The sequence below is a fragment of the Pogona vitticeps genome, chromosome 1 (genome assembly GCF_051106095.1).
Source record: "Pogona vitticeps strain Pit_001003342236 chromosome 1, PviZW2.1, whole genome shotgun sequence".
Classification (NCBI taxonomy): Eukaryota; Metazoa; Chordata; class Lepidosauria; order Squamata; family Agamidae; genus Pogona; species Pogona vitticeps.
In genome coordinates this window covers 303,665,352-303,672,327 of record NC_135783.1, presented here as the reverse complement: position 1 = coordinate 303,672,327, position 6,976 = coordinate 303,665,352, and the positions used below count along the sequence as shown (strand labels likewise).

The 6,976-nt window shown below is 43.8% G+C and overlaps 1 protein-coding gene across 4 annotated transcripts in view; it reads right to left on the bottom strand.

Moving 5' to 3' along the window:
* CCDC9B (coiled-coil domain containing 9B) overlaps positions 1-6,976 on the bottom strand; it is an 81,526-nt gene that overhangs the window by 51,452 nt on the left and 23,098 nt on the right. The window lies entirely within an intron of this gene.

Here is a 6,976-nt window from a genome sequence, read left to right as displayed (position 1 = left end):
TTGATGCTAACTTATAAAGCCCTTTATGGTTTAGGACCTTGCTACCTATCAGAGCACCTCTCCCTTAGGTCATCTTCACATCCCACCCACACCTCCCAGTCTTTAATATTGCGAGTGGGCACTCCAAAAGAGGCCGGGAAGACATCAACCAGAAAGCAGGCCTTTTTGGTAGTTGCCCCTCCACTCCAGAACTCTCTTCCTGTGGAGGTGCGACTGGCCCCAACCTCATGAGCTTCCACAAGCAAATTAAAACCTGGCTTTTTACCAAGTCTTCCCAAGCACCACTCTTTTGTATAATTATGCTGACCCATTGTCTGCCATCTTATGCCCCAGGTGGGTGATTTTATTGGGAGGGGGGGTTTAGAGTTTTGTTTGTTTTCTTTTAATATGCTTTATATGTCTTATATCAGAGGTCCCCAACCCCTGGTCTGCGGCCTGGTGCTGGTCTGTGGCTTGAGCTGGACTGGGCTGCGGAGACAGACCTCCCACCCACCCCGCAACACTCCCCCCACACAGCCCCTTTGTGTATGCATGGGCACGCCAACACCCTTTTGCACATGTGCACTAGTGCCCACACAAGCAGCTATGCCACCATTTGCACATGCGCACGAGCCTGGCTACATGATCAACCTCCCGCTCCTTCATGCATGTGCACGAGTGTGCGTGCACCCATGTGAGAGAACACTTGTTTGCGCATGCACGCAAGCACAAGTCTGAGGGGTTTAAAAAGTTGGGGACCCCTGTCTTATATAGTTTTAATATTTTCAGTTGTATGATTTATAATATTTTATAAGCCTCCCAGAGCAGTGGCATGCTCATTAAATGGGTTGGCTATAAACAAACAAACAAATAATACAATTGGTGAATTTAATTATTTTGAATGTGTTGTTTAATTTGTTTTACTAGTGGATGAGATTAAAATACTGAAAAACAATTAATAAATGATTTTAGTGATGTTTTCCCTATATTCCTTCACAGTGGTCCTCAAAATTCATATTTTTGGTGAAATCCTTTGGTGTGGGTTAAACTGCAGAAGCCTCTGTGCTGCAGGGTCCAATGATCCAGCTGCTGGAAGGTCCCTGGACCTCGAACAGCGAAGCTGGCCTTGCCTTCCACCCGGGATATCGCGAGACGGATTAGTCTCACATGATGGGAGGGGAAAGCCAGGGTATTTAAAGAGGCTTTCCTCTCTGGAACACCCTCTTCTTTTTGGGCACCCACCTGCCCTCCCTATTGCTAGTGAGAGTTATTCTGGCTGCTGTTATGGGGCTGGATAGGAATTTTGGCCTTCATCCTGACTGGCCTGTGGATGGGGGAGTTTTTTGCCTATCCCACGCTAGAAGAGGGTTGTGGCAATTTGGTGGATTAAAATTTCGGTCACACTGGCAGGTAGTGCGGAAAAAACAGGTATTTACAGTGGGTCCCGCTGTAATTTGAAGTAAGCCAACAGTACATATGACTGCCTGGCACCGCAGATTGTGTGATTACAGTGCCTGTGGTGGGAAGATGAGCTGGGCCACGTCCAGACTAGCAACCCTCGAATAAAAGGGGATCGAGGTCTGGGGGTGTTTGTTAGCGGCCAGCCAGGTTCCTGCTATCCTTAAGATCGCTGGAGCCTGGGGGTCGGGGACTCGCCCTTTCACTGATCTAGGAGTATTTAGATACTCATGTCATTTAAATGTTTCCACACTACAGCAGGTCCCCTCCTTCTGAATGGCAATTTTGAGTATGAATGTATATTAATAAAGTGTGGCCCATATTTAACCCATATCACTGTCTCGCGTTTTATTCCAGGGTTGGGAGGGCAAAGACCAGTAGTTGTAAGATCGAATCCACGTGACAGAGTGAGCTCCCGTCGCTTGTCCCAACTCCTGCCAACCTAGCAGTTCTAATGCATGTAAATGCGACTAGATAAATAGGTACCACAACAGTGGGAAGGTAATGGCCTTCCATGTCTAGTCACGCTGGCCACGTGACCACGGAAACAGCCTTCGGACAAATGCTGGCTCTACGGCTTGGAAACGGGGATGAGCACCATGCCGTAGAATAGGATACAACTGGACTAAATGTCAAGGGGAACCTTTACCTTTACTTTTATTTATTTATTTATTTATTTATTTATTTATTTATTTATTTATTTATTTATTTAATTTATACCCTGCCCCTCTAGACCATGTCTACTTTTACCTTTGTCAGCCCTTCACTTCTAACTTCAGCTGAAAGTATTGGCATATCTGTCTTGTTCATCTTTTGTTTCCTCAGCCTCCCACTTGCCAACTCTGCTCAATGTCAACATCAGATTGGCTGAGTCCTTTAAGCAGCGGGTACTTTAGTGACACAGCAATTTAACAGAAGAAAATTGAATTTCCAAATATTTTGGCTCAACTGCTTTAGCTCTCTTTTGAGATTATGGCATGACACCTCATTACTGACAAATAACAAGCCTAGAGTTTTCATCAGGGCCCTTCTAGACCATCAGTTTTTCACACAGTAATTACTTGGCTTCTGTTCTCTAGCTGGTGAGGATCCACATATCTTCAAGCTAGTTCTTTTCTTTGTGGGGACATCACAATCTCTCAGGAGTCAGAAAACAAGCTTGCATTGGCAAGGAAGGTGGTTTTCTCCAGAGTGAGCCTACACAGTGTGATGATGACCTGGAAAAGACATACTGGAAAAGATTGAGCCCTGCTAGATGCATGAGCCCACCTAAGTTAACCATCTCTCCTCATCTGTGTGCAAAAGAGAAGATCAGAACCAGTCACTTCTGCTTTTAAATTGGGCATGCAGAAAATGTGGCCCAGCAGCTATTGTAGAAATGCAACTCCCATCAGCCATAGCCAGCATAGCCAATGATAAGGAATGATGGGAGTTGTATTATAACTATATCCGGAGAGCCAAAGATCGTCCACCATCATACTTTCCTATGATGTCCAAATCTGGTTAATTGTGGTTTGCTTGAATGATTTTAGAAGAAACTGTTTTATGATAGCACTTTTCAAAAGTTTGAAAGGCTGTCATATAGAGGGGCAGGATCTGTTCTTGATCACCCCAGAGTGCAGGACTCGCAACAATGGGCTCAAGGTAAAGGAAGCCAGATTTCAGTTAAATATCAGGAAAAACTTCCTAACTGTTAGAACAGTACAACAGTGGAACCATTTACCTTGGGAGTGGGTGAGTGCTCCAACACTGGAGGCATTAAAGAACAACTTACATAATCACCTGGCAGATATGCTTTGATTGTATTTCTGCATTGAGCAGGGGGTTGGACTTGATGTCCTTGTAGGCCCATTTTCAACTTCCCTTTTCTATGATTATATGATTCTAAGAAGCCAGAATCTTGAAACCAGAGTCTAATCCTGGCTCATTCTTATTAACTACATCTTGACAAAATTATAGTTCCCTAAATTTGGATGTCACATTTTGTTCTGTACAAGCACAAATGTTCGTAAGTCTGTTGGGCAGGAGTGTATTATTCCAATGCAGTCTTGAGACACCAGATGCATAATGCAGATTGCTAAAAGTAGTTGACTCGACGGCACATTAAATCTTCTAGGGCAGAAGAATTCCATGATGCACACATTATATCTGTGGACGGTGCCAGCCCTGCTATCAGGAAGAGAAATGTGACCATCTCAGGAGGAAGATACTGGAGACCCAGGAGAGCCAGAGACTCTCACCCTTTCTCTGTACTGTTTCCTTTAGTTTGTGGACAGAGTTGTGTGAGCCATATGATTCATTTCCCATCCCCAAAGCTAGTTTGCTGCCTTCAGGTGTGAAAAGGATGATATCTCATTGTAAGTGTTCAAGTGATTGTATAGTCCACTGGTTCTTAACCTTGGGTTACTCAGGAGTTTTGGACTGCAACTCCCAGAAGCCTTCACCACCAACTGTGCTGGCTGGGGTTTCTGGGAGTTGCAGTTCAAAAACATCCGAGTAACAAAGGTTAAGAACCACTGGTATAGTCAATATCTGTGGACATGGGGGAAGAGGGTGCCATCTTGTCATTCTGTTCAGAGTCACATAACAAATATCCCAAGGACATCTTTTGTGTGGAAACTTGGCCTAGACTGAAAAGTGAAAGGTCATTTCACGGCATCCTTCTCATAAAAAGATGATGCCCCTGTAGATTCATTCTACTGCAGGTTATAGAGTCCCAGGGCCTGGAAAAGTCACTTCCATGGACTACCTTTTCCAGAATCCCCCAGACAGAACTGAGTAGCCGTACTGCTTGGGGGGTTCTGGAACACGCTGTCCCAAATAGAAACATTTGTTATTTAGGATATTTACCAGAATCCCACTTAGGATACAGACAGGAAATCACCTCCCTCCGCTGGCTGTTGTTGCCCTTTCCCCACTTTATCACTTAATCACTCCCCCCTCCCCACTTTAGTCACTGCCATTTCTGTGTTTCATTTATGTGCATCCACCTTGTGCCAAAGTCTACACACAAAAAAGGGACCTTTCTGCCAAACGGGCTATTGAAACAGTTTCCAAGCTCAAGGCTCATACGTGCGCACACGCAATGGGAGGCCTTGCAGTACCCTGGACTGGAGGACAATGGCTGACTGTTACTGGGAAAGTGTCAGCTGTGAGACAAGAGCCTTGAACTTGCCGCGTTGGCTGCCTTTCCCAGCATGATTAACACTCTCCATTTCAATGTGTCCATGTGTTCTCTGTAGGCCCACCATCCATCTTGCCTGAGAAAACAGCCTTTCCCCATCTGGGACTGTAAAACTTTTGAATGCCTCCAATCACCATGTCAACAATAGGCTTTCTTTACTTCCCTTCATAACAGCAGGGCAGAGACTAGGCCTGGCAGCTGACCTGCAGTCTGACGCTGACTGAATAGGAAGCACAGGCTGTGCTGTTCTTCTCCTGTTAACACCTGCCTCTGCCTGCACAACATCACTTGGGCACTGCCCATTGGAGCTGCTGAAGCTCAGCTCTAAATTTACTTAAAAGTCTTGGCCCAGAAAGGATAAAATAATGCACTTCACTGCAGACCACAGTTTGGAACAGTTAGAAGTGCCTGTTCAGCTGTAAACTTCAATGGGTGATCCTGGTGGAGACCCTCTCTTTCTTTCAGTCAGCCTAACCTACCTCACAGGCTCGTTGGAGGCAGAGCTTGGAGTATTACTTTGTAAAAGGAATCCATTGAGTTACTCGTTATTTACGAGTACTTCAGGCTGTTATTGTGAGTTTTATTGTGAGTTTTGCTGCCATTCAGGAAAGTTGTTGTGAACATGTTTTCTTTATCGTTACACCACAGAAAATGGCAGGGAAAATGCTTAGCAGTTCCCTGAAGAAAATCCCTCAAGCACCTCTTCCCATCTCTAATAGAATGGGTTATACATACATTGTTAGCAACATAAATGAATTTAAAAATTAAGAAACTAACAGATGAAATACTGTAGATGTTGTCTTACAATACTGTATTGCCCAGCAAGTGTCGAGATACTGCTTTTCAAGAAAATATTGCAAAGATGAGCAAAGCACCTGAACTTCCTTCACACAACCTTGTGGGTTTGGTAGCCCTTACACTCCATCCCATCCTATTATCTGTACAGAAACAAATCCCTTTGAATTTAGCGTGTGTGTGTGGCTTCTCCCAGTATACATGACAGGATTTGAATTCAGTCTTTCATCACACACCCCTCTCATCCTAGAGGTCTGGGTATTAACTGTCCACTCCTTAAAGTAAAGATTCTGATTTGCTTTGGGGTATAGTTCTGAATACTGGCAATGCAATGCAAAAATCTTAAAACCAAACCAAACCAGAACAAAACAAAACTTCCACATCAGCCTGGGAGAAAGACCTGGTTCTTGTCACCCTCATCTGCTCCTTACTCTCTGCACATCTTATTAACAATGCCAGGCAGGTGAGGCAGCAGCACTACATGAGCCCATCCCATGATTCTTTCTCCTTCTCACGCTCCCACCCCACAATAAGTATTAGGTTGCCACCTAATACTTCTCATTCCATTGAAAAGTAGTAAGTTATCATCACGGCTGTTACAAGCAGCACAATGATAACAATAACTTTATCTCAGCTTCTTACTGCAAAACATAAATTAATTTATTAGAAAAGCAAGGCTCGTCCACATTGTGGTGTTGTATCTGGTTCTTGTTTAGGGTCATCCTGGTATTTATTTATTTGGTGGCAGACTTGAATGGATGATCCCAGTATTAGCATCCATATAATGGAGAGTATAATTGCTAGATACGCTGGAATGCTTCAGGTCATCCTAGTACTGCCAGTCCACACCCTCTCAGAATTGCTCCCTGAGGTCAGATGTGTAACATGGATCATTATCCCCTGTTGTCTATTTATTCCACCAACTTCCTGCCTACTTCATTCTGAGGCTGGCACTATACTGGCAAGCCGAATCACTCCGATTTCAATTTTGCTGCGATTTTAATTCTCAGCCCATATTGTGGTTAAATTCGTAGTCGACACTCACACAGGGGCTGTGGATTGATTCAGGAGTTTAGTGTTCACACTCAATGAGGTTCAATATGCATTCATTCATTCATTCATTCATTCATTCATTCATTCATTCATTCATTCATTCATTCGATTTATATGCCACCCCCCTAGACAGTGTCTACTCGGGGCGGCTTACAAAATCATTTCAATCCACAGTGCTACTTCTTTCCTTTGGTCCCATCTCTGCGGATGCTTTTAAGGTTTGTTGTCAAGCTGCTTGGTTTTGAAAGGGCTGTAGAGGGCTTCGGAAAAGGTGACAGCACTCCAAGGTTCTTCTCAATGTACAGAATACTACATACTATGGATAATATATACTTTTTTTTCATCTGGGTTGCTTTTGGATTAAAAATGTTCTTGTCCAGAGGTGGTCTATTGCTAGACGAGTATATCAACACTAGTTATTGATAATGTGATCATCTATTCTAGCACTAATCTCATATATGAAAAAAAATTAAAAATCAGAGGGTGAATCATCACGCAGGGAGAGAT